Source organism: Zeugodacus cucurbitae, chromosome 5, assembly GCF_028554725.1.
Source record: "Zeugodacus cucurbitae isolate PBARC_wt_2022May chromosome 5, idZeuCucr1.2, whole genome shotgun sequence".
NCBI lineage: Eukaryota > Metazoa > Arthropoda > Insecta > Diptera > Tephritidae > Zeugodacus > Zeugodacus cucurbitae.
Genome location: NC_071670.1, coordinates 40,943,175 through 40,952,133, shown reverse-complemented (window position 1 = coordinate 40,952,133; position 8,959 = coordinate 40,943,175). Strand labels below are relative to the sequence as shown.

General features: G+C 35.8%; 1 protein-coding gene across 1 annotated transcript in view; it reads left to right on the top strand.

Moving 5' to 3' along the window:
- The first annotated feature begins 806 nt into the window (after nucleotides 1–806).
- LOC105214684 (irregular chiasm C-roughest protein) overlaps nucleotides 807–8,959 on the top strand; it is a 236,208-nt gene continuing 228,055 nt past the window's right edge. Inside the window, exon 1 of the mRNA XM_054231878.1 lies at nucleotides 807–998. The gene's annotated coding sequence lies outside the window, so the exon portion shown is untranslated. The remainder of the gene's footprint in view (nucleotides 999–8,959) is intronic.

The window sequence follows — 8,959 nt, the reverse complement described above, 5'->3', positions numbered from 1 at the left end:
CATAAAATAAAAAAATGCATACTCTTAGGCGTCTTTGGTTTGTAAATTCGTTCGCTCAAGGGCAAGCGCCTGAAATTCTCAGTCGGCTTATAAAAAAACATTTTGGGTTAATTTCACAGCCTCTAATAATCTCTTGAGCATGATTTTCTGTCTCAATATGGAAGTTTTGCTTAAAGTCACCTTCGAAAAATTTTATCTTATGAAATAATATTTTTCCTGAGAACCTTGTGCCTTCAGACTATTACAACACTACCCTTGTTTTACAAGTTTCCTAAGGAAAATCAACTCTCATAAATGGAAATCTTCGACTACTTCGAGTTCTTCGATCTAGTTTTAGCCAGAACTATTGCTGATATGGAAAGTTGAATTGAAAGGATCTAGTACAATCGGTATCTAGTAGAACTATCGGTTTCCGGTTATTAATTTCTTAGTTTATTTTAGCCATCTTACGTAAGGATTAAGCTTTTAAATCAGAATCCAGTGGTTTTTTAAATCAGTAGGGACTTATTTCTGATTACATTGAAAGCGGTTTAACCATTTACACTAAAAATGTTCACGTTTGGATCTCAACCATTGAATTTTAGTGAATCACTATTCTCTTTTCATTCAACAATTTCAATATAATCCACAGCATCCATATTAACTAATTCAATCAATTCAACTATTCCTTGATATTGGCAACCCTTGAGCAAGCAATTATAAAATGTAAATATCATGCGCACCGGCAAGCATCGCAAAAAGTTGTCTACGTGTAATGCACGAAGAAAAGTAAGAAGAGACACTTACCATGTCTTCGAAATCATCATATCGAATGGCATTTTGCTATTACAAACTAAAAATGACAAGCATGTCTTCGCAGTACGTACAGCAATAACCACAAGGATGAAGCTGAAAAACGAAGTGCATAAATGAATTAAATAAAAGCCGAAGGCAAAAACATTAATAACATGCTGCAAGCAGCGTATGAAGTTTACTGCGACATCAAGAGACACTTTGTGGTAAGTGAATGCATATTATTGTTATTATTATAGACTATACTGGAGAGAAGCTCTAGGAGAGTGATATTTATTGTTGCACTAATGTATTGTATATGTATATGTATATGTATATTCTTATATGAAAGTGTGTTTCTTAATACATATGGTTTTTTGTTGCGATGTTCATTCATTATGCTCGAAACTTTAAGTCAAGTCGGAGCTGTAGAGTTGGAGATTTAGAATTTCGAAAGACTTCCCAAGAAAAAAAGGCCATGTAATCAGGGTCAGTCAGGGTTGTGATCGTGGGATTATGGGATCGAGGTAACATAAGCGTTTTGACCATCAATTTAGAGCTGATTCTAGTCTTTTCAAGGTGTTCTTAAATGATGAACCGACAAACAGATTTGAAGAAAAATATGTTTTTTTTTACTTTAGTTATTGGATATAGGTTTAATAAAATACATTGTTCTGGGGTCTGAGACCAGGAAAGGTGGCTGGAGGCCAAATCTGGAGAACAGGTTGGGAGAAAACGGTTGACATCATTTTTTTTCAAAAATTATAGGTTGAAAATCACAATTTCTCCTTTTTTAAATATGGTACTGTTTCGTTCCAAGAATGTTTTATAATAGCTGACTCTTCAACCCTTTCAATTTGGTCTATATTTCTAAGTAAAATTTATTCTATAGGTGAAGTCTAAAATCTATTTTATGTATTTGTATTAAAAGATCTCGATAGATATGAAATATATTTTGAAGGAAAGCTAAGATTCAAATATCTAAGCTTTTCCCTCTCTATTGCTATCCAGCTTTCCTAATTTCTGTACGATTTGTTATGAGTCGTCATTCAACACCACTATACCCCATTGCTTTAGAGGACATGTTCATATTTCTTAGTTGTTCTAATACCTTACATTAAAACCAGTAATATTTACACTAATTAAATGCTTTACCTTTAGGGTTTTGATGTTGCCACAACATAACTTGCGTTGCTGTTTATGTGTAGTTCGTCTTATAGCCTCATATTTTCTTATTTTCATTCGATACGTTTAAGTTTTTTCTCTGAACTACTTTAAAAAGCAGCTGTTGCCACCGATCGGCTACAAATCCACTTCAAATAACACAAATCGAAGGAGGGCAGCGCGCTGAAACAATTATCACAATAGCAACACTGGTAAACAAAGAAAAAGTAATTCTCATAAGGCTGAATTTTTTATCGTAAGCAAGCCGTAAGTTCACTTGATCAACAGTAGAGAGAGATCCTAACGATAAATATATAGTGAAATCTCAACCATCCAATACTTGAATGACGTTTCTTCAGAAATGTTGACGTAATGTGTTCCAAATAATTTCGAAAGTGAAGGATGTGGGCCAATTAGGAATTTAAAATTTATGTATAAACTTAGAGCTAAATGATCCAAATTCTGTATCGTACAGAAATCGAAAGTTTTCATCTCATAATTTTTTGAGAGACAGGTTGCTCAGAGACAGAGGTCAAGGTTGGCTTTAAGCGACTTTTCTCATAACGCTTTCCTTGCAACAATATAGTCTATAGAAAATCTCTTCTCGTATAAGGCATACGTAATCTCAGGATCGATAAAGCAGTGTCTTCATATTCAGAGCGTATGATTAGATAAGTCCATACTATTTGGAGCGTGTCTAGACAACTTGATTTCTTTGTAATTTTTATACAATTTACACTGGACAAGAGTCTATAATAAGCAGAGTATAGAGAGAGACATGGAAATATGGTTATCATTTGTAGGATCTATTGAAAGAACTCACTTGTAGTAAAGTAAATAAAAGCGTCAAATTTATCCAAAAGCAAAATCATAACTTCCAAAGCTTTACTCATTCGAAAAAATCCAAAAATTTGCAAACTAGTGTAGTCGCAGAATGATCGCAACAGCCTGTCGCTTCAGATCAAGCGCAAGAAGTAAAATCAACCTGCAAGAGTTACAAATCACGCATACCCACAAAAGGCATGTCTTAGGAGACCGCCAGTGATCTCAGGCAGAGCAACAACAACAATAACGAACGACCATCAAAAGACGTATTGGAGTAGTAAGAGCAAATGAAGAAACAAGAATTATACAAGCCAAGAGGTTAAGAGCCAGCAGCAGCAACGCAAAGCTACAAAGGTGTACCACAACAAGTTGCGAAATCAGCAGCGCCAGCATCACTACCAACAACAACAACAGGCAAGAACAGTGCCACCAACTGTGCTGTCAGGCAATGTTATGCGCCAAAACGACGAAAACAAAATCGGAAAAGTCGCAAACGAGTTTTGTACCCCAAATGCGACGTAGCGCTCGCTGTTGCATGTTGGCGATCACACAAGAATATACGGAGGAGTGTGTTGCACGGCGCAGCTGCATTTGGCGTCACCCCTCTTGGACGTGTTTTGGCTCTGCTCCTTGGCGATGATAAGTGATTTCATTGCCGCAAATCTGGTTCGCTACGGTTTAGGCGCTTGATGCTGAAGCGCGGCTTTGGCTGGTTGTTGTTGTTGCCTTTCCATAGCATCAACACAGCATAAAGCTGCTGTTGTGCTACACTTTTAGTTCTTACTGTTGCTAAAGCTGGTTTTCTCCCTCATTGTTGTCGCCGTCGCTGTTGCTATGATTGTTGTTGCTATTGTTGTTGTTGGTCGGTGATGTTGACGATGATTGTATTTAATGGGCTTTGGAGAGCAGCTGCTTTGCAGATTTAATTCCTTTACGCTTTGGTTACATTTATATAAAAGTTTCATTGTTGTTGTAATTGTATAGTGTTTATTGTAAGTTTAGCTGTTGCACATGATGCTGCACAAAAGGGGCAACAATGATCACACCTGTGCCACAACTGACATTTTGAAATATAGCCTGTTGTTTTGTTCGGTGCGCTGTTTTGCACACGCCGCCTGTTGCATGCTGCCTGCATCACCACCAGGCAAAGATACATACCCACGTGTGTTGTTATATATTGCAGCATTTTGCCACAGTACTTAGTACCTACTCATATCTGTGCAGCAAATGAGCATTTTTGTGTATCATTAAGATTCTCCCCTTTTTATCCATTCATTATTATTATTTTCGGTTGCTCACCTGTATTTTATGAACTTTTTAATGTTGCAAAGTTTTAGTTCGAAAAGTGCTCCCCCATTTTGGTTTAGTGTTTTTACAACAATGTGTGGCATTAAGAATTATGGCTTGTAAATTTCGAAAATTCCAATATTTAATGCAAGTCAGTAGTGGCAGGTGGAACGCGGGCGAAAAAGTAACCCTGAATATACTTATATACATATGTACACATATGAATGTGCTTTATGCATTAATATAAACATTTGGTTATTCTCATTTTGGCAAAATGCTTTCGAATTCTCTCCGATTTAATTACTTTGGCAAGCAACATCACGAAGACAGCGCGTGGCGGTTAGCTGAAATAAAACATAAACTATATTGTAAGAATATAAATTTTAAATGATTAGTTCAAAATTTTCATTGAGAAACCAAGTTTTGCCTTTCACACTGCCGGCTACTCGATAATCGATCAGCTGTTATAAATTAATGTAGATGTCGATCTTAATCTGCGTTTTAATCGAGCAGAGGCCTGTTAATTGATCAATTAGCTCCTGTGTGAAAAGGCTATTCGACTGTTGCATTATACATTTTGTATTACATGATTATCCTCCTCGAAAAATTATCTAGTTGATCCGGTTATTAATATGGATGACATTTTATGGGCGAGAACGAGAGTTGGAAACTGTTATACGAGTTGGTGTTCTCAAACTGAATTAATTAATCACTTCTTTGTGATTATTTTAAATATGACCATTTGTTTTGTGTCTTATCATTCAAGCATTTTGTATGTTATCTGCCATCCAATCTTCTTCTGTTGTTTATAGTAAATCCTTTGGTTTTCCCAACTCCATTTTTTTGCTAATAAAGGGGGTTTCAATAAGAGCACTACAAAAGTCAATGAAATTCTTTATTCCTGTGCAAGTATATTCAATGCCATTCTGTATGGAATTCGATTTCTTTTGCATGACCACCATGGGCGCGCTTGCAGAAGTTCAGACGTAGAACCCAATTTTCGACGGTTTTCAAGCATATCAATCGCCCGATACTGCTGCAATTTCATGTTCGATATTCGTACGTAGTTCATCAATCGTTGCTGTCTTGTTAGCATAGGCCAAAGATTTGACGTAACCCCACAGTAAATAGTCTAACGGCCATTAGATCTACATATTGTCCAAATCTCATCACCCAATTCGGGCCAAAAATATTCGGTTATCATTGAGCGGTAGCGATTCCCATTCACAGTAACGGGACGGTCTTGATCATCACGGAAGCAGTACGGTCCAATGACGCCGTCGACCCATAAACTGCATCAAACCGTCATTTTTTCGGACTGGAATGGTGACTCATGGAGTACGCGTGAATTTCTGATTGACCAATAACGCATATTTTGCTTATTGACGAAGCCATTCGGACAGAAATGAGCCTAATCGCTGAAGATGATTTTTCGATGAAAATCCGGATAATTTCCAAGTTTTTGCTCAGCCCAATTCGCGAACATAGTCAAGCGGCTTCAGTTCTTGCGTCAATTTGACCTTAATAGGATGTCGGCCAATATCAACGCTTGAGAACGACGTGTGAGAGACATATTTAGGGCTTCTTCTATTGATGCGCAATCAATTGTTGATCTGTCAGGACGATTTTGATGACCATAAATTGGAAGAAGAGAAATGTCAAATGAGCGGGAAAATAATGCCGTCGTTTGCTGTCCCTATCGGTCTACTTTTGTAGCGCCCCTACTGGAAAACCCTTTATTAATCTAGACTTCCATTTAACTTATTTTGAAGAAGCACTTATTTTTCGGAATTAAACCGAGTAGCAATATTGTTTGGTTTGAACCTAAGTCTAGTAGTTTGGAATTTTATCGCGACTGTTGGTCGATTTATTATGGGACCTCAATGCTATGCGGTAATTTTACTCCAGCGTCGTTCACGTTAAATATAATATTTACTGAATATTGTCATTTTCCATGGTTAGAAAGTAAACGGGTATTATCGTCCGAAGGGTCTCACACTATCAAAGTTACCTTCGATATACCACGGACTAAGAACACGAAAATATGTTGCACAATCACGAAATGTAAATTAATAAAGCTTCGTGTTATAGTCTTTAATTTAAATGTTTAAACACAACCTTGAGATAAAAGCTGCGTAAAATTGTTTAATGGTGCGGCTATAAGAAAAGCGAGACATAAAATCGGGGCAAGCGAGAAATACAAATTTAAACAAAATCATTAAAAAAAACCCCTCTAATAATTGCTGTAATCCCTTGACTCTGAGGACTATCTTGAATAATTCTCTAATAAATATTTCATATAGATCTTACTTCTGGATTCTGTTGATGTTTGAGGTTTTGTCTGCATTATAATGTGATTGAGAATTCAAAATATTTTCCAAGATGATGCTTGTTTCAACTGGATTAAAGTAGACTTTAGATAATCAGTTCTCTATATCATATAGGTTAAGAATAAATTGCTCTGGTACAGAACAGCAGTAGTAAATCTGTCCATAATCTAGTTTAGCCAAATCTTGAACATTAACAAGATTTCGAAATATTTTTTGAATAAAAAAATCCCAAGGTTAAATTACTAACTTTCACCATTCATTTTTATATCTACATAAATTTGTACGAACTTTCAAGCCAAGAGTCGAGTTTCAAGTTGAAGTTGACAAAATTCACCCACCGATACATACATATCTGCAGCCTTTTCCTACCTTCTCTCATATTGTGATCAAATTTTACGATCAATTTGCTTGCTCATGCTTTTAACCTCTCAACAGCGTAGTTTAAATTTGGGCACAGATCTAGATAATATAGAAACTTTAAAATAAAAAAAATTTAACTCATGCAAATGTTTCTATTTTTTAATTAAAAGTTTTTAAAGCAAAGATAACGCCGGCTATAAAAAGGCACTAAAAACAAAAAACCGTCAAATATGACTACTGTCAATTAAATTTTAACGCCAATAAACACAACCTTGAGATAAAAGCTGCGTAAAATTGTTTAATGGTGCGGCTATAAGAAAAGCGAGACATAAAATCGAGGCAAGCAAGAAATACAAATTTAAACAAAATCATTAAAGCGAATTAGATCAGATTACATAAGTAAAATTTAATGAGACACCCATTATTGAAATAACATATTCGTTGACATCGATTGAGCAATAGATAAGATCAAAATGAGATTCACTTTAGTCGAGGTTCGAGTAAATATGTAGGTGTTTTCAGATGTATCATAAAAATACCCAACCTTGATCTCCTAGAAGGCTTGGAGTGGATTCTTTCGTAACTTTGATGTGCCGATCGTGGCCACAACAGTATGAAAGTCATATCAAACAGACCTTCCCATAACTGATCTTTGAAGTTCTGATTTCGGTTAGAGGGGGCCCATTTGTGAACTCCTGGATTAAGTATGAAAAAATAAATGAATACTAAATCGTGATATAACCAAAGCTTAATTCTTTCAAATCCTGTAAAAACACTTTAATTACGTTCTTCATTAACTTTGCTATTGTAGGGCAGTCAATAAAAATATTTATGTTCTGAGAATAATGTTGTTTTGACTAGAAATTTGCTTAAATTAATTTCCATGACTTTAACAAATATTTTTAAATTTCACGTTTCCATACAAATTTGTCATGATTTTCCTTTCAACCCATAACTTGACCCCCCAACGGTAGCGCAACCTGTTATTACGTACGTATAACCTGCAAAGGAGTTGTCCAACTGTCTGCATGTCCGTCTGAGGCATGCTTTGTAGACTACTTGATTACCAAGTCCTGCCCAACTACCCACTTCATTGTATTGTTTGTGATTGCACTTAACACTAAGATACAAGTTTACATATAGTACAATACATATGTGCATAAGTTAGTCCCGATATGTGAGTGTATGTATGTAGTATTCCAAGCTGTTGACCATCCTTTGTCAGCAAAACAACGTTGATGGCTACACATAGTGTTTAGCATGCAGTTGTGATGTTTATGAATAAAATTTGCATATGATTTAAACATGAGCAGCATTTTATGATGACAACAACAACAACACCAACAAGAGTATTCATATCAAAGGCAATAACTATATGGAGTTGACCCTGTGAGGAAAGCTTTTGAAATGGAGGGTGGAGCAGATTAGATTATGTTGAGGATAGGCTAGTAAGGACTAGTTGCAATTGCTTATGTTAGGCTAGATTCAGTAGGTAACCTCGTTTTAGAAAACTAATGGGAAGCCGACAAGATATTTGTAACACTCTATAGCTTTAATATCCAGCATATCATCATGGAATTTTATGGATCCCATATCAGTTGAGAATATTAAAGACGACGCATAAAGGATAGTCTGAAACTTTTTGGAACAACGTAGTCTATAAGGTTACCAAAAATCTTCAAGGCACATTTGAGACAAATGTAAAGCCGTTCTTCGTCCCAAGGCTCCCAAAAATTTTGTACGGTCAATATCCCTGGTGAGTATCTCTCAAAGTCTCTCCAATTATATCATAAATAGAAAATTTGTTGCTATGAAATTTAAGTTTTAGAAAAACCTTGGTCTCATTGAGTTCTTTAAGTTGTTTCAGGAGCTTTAGAAACCTCGAGAATATTATAGATCAGTCATAAAGGGTCTTTGGTCTCATATGAAGTGAGGTCTTCTAGTTGTTTCAGGATCTTTAGAAACCTCGAGAGTATTATAGATCAGTCATAAAGGGTCTTTGGTCTCATATGAAGTGAGGTCTTCAAGTCGTTTATGCAAATTTTAGAAACACAAAAAGAATATTAGAGATTAGTCATGAAGGGTTAACTAAAACATTCTGTGCAGGGAAGTCTAAACGGTTCTTTACATTTGTTAGTTGGAGGCAAATGTAAAGATGTCCGATTTGTATTTTTATTAGATTTTATTATCGGTCCCAAAGACTCTGCAACATTTTCATAAAG